Genomic DNA, 9,366 nt, shown 5'->3' with positions numbered 1-9,366 from the left:
ATCCCGTACAGTCAACCAAATAATGTTGGGAGTATTTACCTATATAGAAAATAAGGTAGTGTATATAAGTATGGGGAAAGGCAGCATCGTGTCACAACTTACAGCTAGCAAACAGTATAATTTGGTGACTCGTATATTCACCAACGTTTAAAGTTCCTTTAAAGCAGGACAGTTGCTGTCATAAAGAGGTTTCCTTTTAATGTTCCATTTATGCCTTGGAGGAGAGTTAGGGGTTCAAATACTCGACAATGCAACGTTTTGTTGCAGGTCCCACTTTTTCCCCTCCTGATAAAGACACACAAACACCAGGTAAAAATAGTATAAACAAATGTGTCAGGAGCATTCCAGCAGTAAATCACATTATACCAGTTAGAGTTACATAATTCTTTATTAGCAAAAACATCTGCACAGACTAAACAGAGTGTCAGGCCTAGTGAGCATAGCAACTTATCTCCAGTAGGTCCTGCTTCCATGAAGCAGTCAGTGAGGGGAGCTGTTACTGTTGAGTAGGCAGGCAGGAACTTCCAGTAGTAGTTTGCAAACTCCAAGAACCTCTGCAAATCCTTCTTAGTCTTTGGTGCCTGCCAAGACGCCACACTGCTGACCTTGGCAAGATCAATCTCCATCCCTTTGGGGGTCAAGTGAAATCCCACGAAGTCCATCATCATGACACAATGCATACTCCTAACTCTGGAAGGAATTTTATGGCATATTTGACATACTCAGTGTCTCTGAAAAGAGGTAGTGTGAAGATAGACATTGGTAGCAGCTTGCTTCCTAGGGCTACTGTTACTCTTGGCACTGACTGTGGAAGAGCCACACTTTCTTCACTAACTTTGTACAGGGCATCCACACAAAGGGCATCTTGAACTAAACGTCTTCTCTAATTTTACCCCTTCCTCTTGAGTCCAGTTTCTGCCTGGGCATTGAGGTCCAGCGCCAAGGGCCTTCTGGCAGTTCCCTTGCTGCGAGAAGCCAAGTTACAGGGAACCAGGCAGAGAGCCTTCTCGGTAGTGGCACCTGCCCTGTGGAACGCCCTCCCACCAGATGTCAAAGAGAAAAATAAGTACCAAACTTTTTGAAGACATCTGAAGGCAGCCCTGTTTAGGGAAGCTTTTAATGTTTAATAGGTTATTGTATTTTAGTGTTTTGTTGGAAGCCGCCCAGAGTGGCTGGGGAAGCCCAGCCAGATGGGCGGGGTATAAATAAATAAATAAATTATTATTATTATTATTATTATTATTATTCTCTCCCATTTTTGTCAGAGCTCAGAGAAATCTGACCTTTTCTTCCTCTGTAACTCAATGGAATAGCTTCAGAGTTTCCCCAGATGTAGATGGTCTCTTCTGTTATTGTTCCAGACAAGTGCAGCTAGTCACTTTCTTTATTTTTTTAAAGAAATAAATTTTATTTAAGATTCGACAATAATAATAAATCAACAATAACTAATACAGTACATCAATTCATTGCAGTTGACCATCTTTAACAATAGTTAACAAACTACAAAACATCACTTCTGGTTAGTCAACTTTTCTTATTTAACTTTATCTTTTTCTTAGTTGATCAGAAAAAAGGAGACTAAAAGAAGAAAGTGAGAAGAGAGAAAAATTTAAAAGAGGAAAAAAGGAAGAAAAAGAAAAAAGGGGGGAGAATAAAGAAATTAATAAAGAACAAAAGAATAAGGATAATAAATACATTTAACTTCCAATTAGACTCATTGTATTATTACTCCTATTGTTCTTTCACACACAGTTCCAAATTACTGTATTACTTTTTTTATTTTTATCGGCTATCAAAAACATTATGTTTCTTATCTTACAAGGATCATTCTAGTTCTGCCAAGAGATGTTTATTATTACAATAGTTTTCCAGGTATTCTTTAAAGATTTTCCAGTTCCCTCTAAATCTTTCTCAATATTCCAAAACTCCTCTCTAGAAAACAACTCTATCACTTAAATACTTCCCTTTCATAAACATCCATTTGTTTTCTCTCTGCCCGCTAAGTTGCAGTGGAGGAGGCTTTGTGGACACCAGAAGTCCTCAAGTGAGCCACTGAGCCCAAGGACACTGCACCAGTGGCTTCAGTGCACTTCAGCATGGGCAGTGAGCAGGCACTGCTATATCCATCAAAACTGAATAGAAATATACCAATTAACTCCCACTTCCACAATGTCTGCATAGAAAGGAAAGGAAAGGAAAGGCGTGCACACCCTACAACACAGGTTTCTGATTATCATTTATAAAAACCATGTTACTAATGAAACATTCACATTTTTAGTGTGTGTGTGTGTATGTATATATATATGTGTTTCATTAGTAACATGGTTTTTATAAATGATAATCAGAAACCTGTGTTGTAGGGTGTGTGCACCTTTCATTTCCTTTCTATGCAGACATTGTGGAAGTGGGAGTTAATTGGTATATATATATATATGCTCCTTGAAATGTATGTGTGTGTGTTTCAATAATCCCAGCTATAAGAATTAATATCAAGTTCAGTGGCATCTCAGTGCCACTGCAGGATGAATGGTTAATTTATCCTGACAGACACTATGGCTTTAACAACTGCATATCAAGTTCTGATCTGGGCTTTGCTCTGGCCTCACTGGATATCACAGGCAAGCCAATATTTTTCACACACACCCTTCCTATCTGTAAAAAAACTTCCAAAGTTGTTGGAACCATTTAACTGATAAAATGTTTCTGAAGCAACTGAGCACTGCAAATGAAGTGTTATGTAATTACCAAGCATTCTCATATTAATTATTAATCAATTTAAAAAGCTCAAAAAGCTAGGACAATATTTTGTCTTATTATTAATAGATCTGGCAAACTATCTTAATATGACCTAGCAGTAAGCTATATTAATAGATGGAGACACAAGTCTGCATTGTATAATACTGGAACATAAAGTTTGAAGTAAAGTAAACATGAAATAAATGAAGAAAATGAATTAAATGAAGAAAAAGGGACAATGATGAGTGCAAGCTGTCAAGACCGATCACCAGTAACTAATTAAAACAATCATCTTTTGTTTGAAATATTTTTTCTTATGTCTCCATTGGTTGCTGAAATACTTTATACTGAACTATGGGTGTCTTGGTTTTTTTCTGATTTCCTTGAGGAAAACATATGTTTAGCAAACTAATTATACTGTACCAATGGTAATAAGGAAATAAGCCTATATCTTTATTTTGCAGTGTTACTGTTGTGCACCATTCATTCCAATTTTACAAGCTTCTGGGAGGAGAAAACAATGTGTAGTTCAGTGCAGTCCTGTCCCTGACTACCTGGACAGCTTTTGAAATCTCAGGAGGCATTACCCACATGTTTTCAACCATATTATCTTCACAGTGTAAAGGCTAGAAACTAGATTGTGTGTCTGTATGTTTTAAGTGGAAGCTTAGATTATCAGGAAGCTGAGCTGACTAACCCTTTACCACATTCTGTGCTTATTCTGTGCTTCTACAGAAGCATGCACACAATCCTGACACTGCATTTCCTGTGTTTTGCTGAGCACTGCAGAAAGGCAAATGACTGGTCCAAAACATTTTCTTTACAGCATCTTTTTGAACTATAGGTCTTCCTGCACACATTCCTGTTTCATTGACCCCATCCTTTTGTTCACAATTATGCTGTGACCCCCTTCATATTTCAGCAATATGGTAAAATTAAGACATATATCCTAGTCTATTTATTAGGATTTAGAATCTATTCTGATTCCCCTCTTGTTTTGCCCTTGATACCCATTAGGCAATAAGCAGGGACAGTCTGACTAACAAAAAGAGGAACCTAAAGACTATCAGATGACAGGCATTAAAAAGGGAATCATCTAGCCCACTAAGGGAAATATTTGTTAGTTATTTTATCCGCACATCCCAGACAGACTGGAACCAAAATACACTCTATTCAGCAGATAATTATGAGAAACTTTCACATCTCTACATTGAGACACAGCAGCAGGCAGTACATGCAACTTCCTGGGGAACAGATTGGAGACTTTGCATGCTAGGCACATCCAGTGGGGAAGATTCTTATGATTTCCCATATGTTACTGCTTGTGAGCATGTTTATTTCAATATGTACTCATTTACATGAAAGCTGCCTTGGTGTCCCGGAAGGTATAGCATAAATTACTGTAATAAATAAACAGGGTTAAGGAATCATCAAGTATTGGTTAAGCATTTTGGTTTGTAGGAGTGTTGTTCCTGTGTTAGAATGTGACCTACCAATGGTTCTCTTTCCCATAATTCTAAGAAAACAATAAATATACCTGATTCAGTGAAGTTATTGCTGTTGAGTTGTGCAGAGTATTATAATGTCTGTCAGTGCATAACAGCTTAGTCCATATGGCAAAACACACTTCCAGAGGTATATTGCTGAAGAATGGAAGTTGGTCATGCCTAATCCTCATAACGGTGGTTCAGAGGACCGGTCTACTGAAAATGCTCTAATGTTCCTCCAGCCTATAGGTTATCAGTGTTTTTACCTCAACCTATGAATTTCTATTTAGGTTTCTAATTCAAACACATGCAGTGTGGGCTCAAGTTCCTGATTCATTTAATGCCTATTCATGAGCAGCAAGTTACTATGGAAACTCCCACATTTTATTTTCAATACTGGAAGAAAACATAATTTCAGTGAAAGGCAACACTTAGTGACTCCTGGAATACTTGGCATCCACCACTCCTTTTGACACTGATAACTTGGTTCTCTCCTTCTCATATAAGTACTTATGGCATTTTGGGATATTGATAGTCCAAACAAGACCACAATGCAAAATAGTTTGAGGAAAAAAGAGAAAGACAGGGACACACAAAGCTGAGTTTGGGCTCTGTAAAACTATCTTAGAATGCTGGTTGCCTTTCTTCCTAGATATCTGATGTGGCAGGGTGGGCTTTGCCTGTTTGTTAGAGTGTTTAAGTTGTGTTTCTGCCTGTGTTCCCCCTGTATGTTTGGAAAATAAATGCAATCATTACAAATTTCCAATAAGCCTCCAGTGATGTCCTTCCATACGCACTGTGTCCCTATAAAATACCTCCACACTCTCTTGGGATATGTGGTGTGTAATGAAATATATTTTGGGTCTGCAGCAGTCCAGACTTACATGGAGGGCCTTGTGCTTTGAGGTATAATAGCCTAGTGTGACAGACAAGCTTTGGGTCTGCCTCTTTGTGACCCAACAACCAGTGGGAGCTGGCAAGTGGATCACTGAATTAGGAGAGACAAAGAGAGAATGGAATTTAAGTTAGACGTTGACAGTCAAGAGATAGGGATGTCTGAGAGAGCACAGGCAGGGGTTGTCTGTGGGCTAGGCAGGGATCTGGATTTTAGAATTAGGGACTTTCTGTCTGTCTGGAGAGCAGGGTTCTCTGGCTATATTAATAGGCTCAAAGAGGGGCTACCTGTTAGGTGATTGGGCCGCATCCGGCCTTAGGTTGCCTACCCCTGTGTTAGAGGGAACAGATTGCTAAATGGCTTTCAGTTAGGGTTAGGTCTAATCTGTGGCTGGACAAGGGTTTATCTTTCTATCTGAGGGAAGGTTAGAGGGTTTGGAAGTATTTTATGGCTAGGGTAAAAGAATATACATCCTAAAAATAATATCTCTGTCCAGTGACAGTTTGAAAGCAATAAGACAGTTAACAAAGTATTTTGCCTTGCAAAAGTAATCACTAAGCAAAGCCTTCTTCAGTGTAAACAAATTAAATTCCTGTTTTGTTATAAAAGTGCCTCATCCTTACCCAGTTCTTCTGAGTAATGGTTGAGTGGTCAGAGATTACTCTTTACTGATTTGTAACATCTTGCTGCTGGTAAATAACCACATTACCACAAACAGTTAATCCTAAAACCTTTGCTGGAGAAATAAAGGGAGGATGTAACCAATAAAAGGTAAAGGGGCCCCTGACCGTTAGGTCCAGTCACGGACGACTCTGGGATTGCGGTGCTCATCTTGCTTTACTGGCCAAGGGAGCTGGTGTACAGCTTCAGGGTCGTGTGGCCAGCATGACTAAACCAGAGCAGCGCACGGGAACACCATTACCTTCCCGCTGGAGCAGTACCTATTTATCTACTTGCACTTTGACATGCTTTTGAACTGCTAGGTTGGCTATATAACCAATACAGTAGTACCTCGGGTTAAGAACTTAATTCATTCCGGAGGTCCATCCTTAACCTGAAACTGTTCTTAACCTGAAGCACCACTTTAGCTAATGGGGCCTCCTGCTGCCGCTGTGCTGCTGCCACGTGATTTCTGTTCTCATCCTGAAGCAAAGTTCTTAACCCAAGGTAGTATTTCTGGGTTAGCAGAGTCTGTAACCTGAAGCGTCTGTAACCCGAGGTACCACTGTACAGTATAACTAATACTGATATAACCAATAGCACACCAATAGTGGCTATGTTATCCAGCACCCATCCTAAGTGAAGATGTCTGTCACAACTAGCTTCTTTCAGTTGTTTTGCCTGTTTTACAGTCTGCTCCAGAGAATGCCATTCAGATGTTGTACTGGGAGAAGAGATTTCTCCTAGTCCTTTGTCCTATTAATAGTTGTACACAGTACTCCCCTCACAAGTCACAGTGTGTTATGTGAAAGTAACATGCCTGTTGTGATAGACACAACACTCCTTATTATAAAGAGAAGCTTGCATGAAAACAATGCAATAATTGTTTCCTGAATGATTATGCTGCCATTACCACATATTACTACTGTATAGTTTTAGAAGTTGAGTGTATGAGATGCTATGTTTATCTACAACCCAGGTGAAATTTTGGTCTGGCTCTGCAGAGAACTGTAGCCCCTCAATAATAACACTGCCCCACCTCACCTCGCTTGTGTTGACAAGGGAAAAAACATACATGGAAGAGGATGGTCAAAGGCCTGGTACAGGTCACCAAGGCAATCAGTAGGGTCAAGCAGAGAGAAGAATATTATTCTGTCCCTGCTTCATGCATTCTAGTCTTTTCTTTTTCAGCCATTTTCAGTAGGTAGGCAATTGCCATGAAAGGATAGCTTGCCTATTCCCCCAGTATTTTTTTTTACTGTCTCTCTCATGCTGTACTCCTGCGTAGTGAGACATGCCGGAGGAAGTATTGCAGAAGTGGATATACTGAAGTTGATGGCACCTAAACAATATGGAAACACAGACTACTACCCAAACTGATTTCTCTAACAGGATGAAGGCGTGGGTCCTATTTTAGGAACTGCATCAGGGCCCCCAACCACTTTAACCTGGCTTTAGAGGGTTAACTCTGACTATTACTGGATATGATTCACTGTGCTTAAGTGAACAGACCCCAAGCTTTCTGACCCTAGAGCACATTTAAAAGTTTAAGGCAGGGGTCAGAAACCTTTTTCAGCCGTGGGCCGGTCAACCAGCCCTCAGACCTTGTGGGTGGACCAGATTATTTTTTTGGGGGGGTGGGGAATGAACAAATTCCTATGCCCCACTAATAACCCAGAGATGCATTTTAAATAAAAGAACACATTCTACTCATGTAAAAACACCAGGCAGGCCCCACAAATAACTCAGAGATGCATTTTAAATACAAGGCCACATTCTACTCATGTAAAAACATGCTGATTCCTGGACCGTCCATGGACTGGATTGAGAAGGTGATTGGGCCGCATCTGGCCCCCGGGCCTTAGGTTGCCTACTCCTGGTTTAAGGCACTGTGATGGGCACCACGAAACGACCATTTCACAGAAGAAAACCAGGTGATCCTCAGAATCACATCCAAAAGCAAAACATGGGGTGGGGATTACAGAAGGGGGGTAATCAGGACCCTGCTCTGTAGGAATGGCATTCACATGGTGAGAGGCACACCTCGCCTGACACAGACACGCCACAGCTTGTCAAGTATGCCACATTATATCTCTGACCCTTTTGCCTCCTTGGCAAGAGCGTTGCTCTACCTCAGAGGTCAGCAACCTAAGGCCCATGGGCCGGAAGCAGCCCATGAGGGTTGCTTAACCAGCCCATGAGCCGCCCCCAAACTGAGCCGCCCGCTCGGCAAGTCCCTGCGTGCTGCGCTAAACCAGCGTAGTGTGGCATGGGGACTCTCTTCCATGGCTCTGGAAATTGCTTCTGTGCATGCCCAGACACCGAAAATCACTTCTGTGCAGGCGCAATTTTCGGCGTCTGGGCATGCGCAGAAGTGATTTCTGCTGCTGCGCACATGCGCAAACGTGATTTCCGGTGCTGCGCCGGTCTGGCCCACAGAGGATCTCCGCGGGAGTGATCTGGCCCTTGCCCGGTAAGTCTTGTCAACTCCTGCTCTATCTCTAACCTTTGAATCCTTGCTAAAAAAGCAGAAGCATTGTTAAAAATCCTCTTTGATAGGAACATGACATGGTGGGACAGGGGGCTTTGTCTGAATAAACAAGGTAACACCTGGGCCACGTAGACAGTTCATGACAGAAAAGTACTGAAGTACAAAGTTCCTTATGTCTCTGAATGTTTTGCATATTGCTAATAATAAAAAGAGATGCAGGTGGCGCTGTGGGTTAAACCACAGAACCTAGGGCTTGTTGATCAGAAGGTTGGTGGTTCGAATGCCTGCGACGGGGTGAGCTCCTGTTGCTTGGTCCCAGTTCCTGCCAACCTAGCAGTTCGAAAGCATGTCAAAGTGCAAGTAGATAAATAGGCGTTGCCCTGGCAGGAAGGTAAACAGCGTTTCCGGGTGCTGCTCTGGTTCGCCAGAAGCGGCTTAGTCATGCTGGCCACATGACCCGGAAGCTGTCTGCGGACAAACGCTGGCTCCCTCGGTCAGTAAAGCGAGATGAGTGCTGCAACTCCAGAGTTGTCCATGACTGGACCTAACGGTCAGAGGTCCCTTTACCTTTAATAAAAGGGCTCTCCGGGGCTTGTAGAAGCAGTTTTTTTCCGCACAGCCCACCTGCATCCTCAGCTCTGGTGTTGCCTCGTTCTTTCACTGCCCCCCCCCATAAACTACTTTTACCCAGTGTAACCTCTGCTGGGTTCTTCAGCCATCAGACCAAACTAAACAGAGTTTGGAGCAAGGGTAAGTGTTTCCTTCCCTGCCATGCCGGCAACACACTCATTTTCTGGGAGTTACCCTGGCTGAGCCCCCACTGAGTTGAAATGAGAGACTTCAGCCCTGACAGTGCCCAGGATTAGCCAGCTTAGCTGGAGATCTACCTATTCCAAACTCTGCTCATCCCGGTAGATTTTGGGCTTGGATCCCGAATTTTTAAAGCAATTAACATTTGGAAGGAGCAGTGGAATTTCAGGGTTAACAATGCTGGTGTCTCGGGATACCATGGTTCCTCTTGAGTGCCACATTAGGAACTTCAGGCACCAATAATTAGGAAAAGTTATCCAAGACCTTCCCAAGCACAGAACTGGAAG

This window comes from Podarcis melisellensis, assembly GCF_964234715.1.
Source record: "Podarcis melisellensis genome assembly, chromosome: 4".
NCBI lineage: Eukaryota > Metazoa > Chordata > Lepidosauria > Squamata > Lacertidae > Podarcis > Podarcis melisellensis.
The sequence above is the reverse complement of the archived record's forward strand: the minus strand, read 5'-3'. Positions refer to the sequence as shown.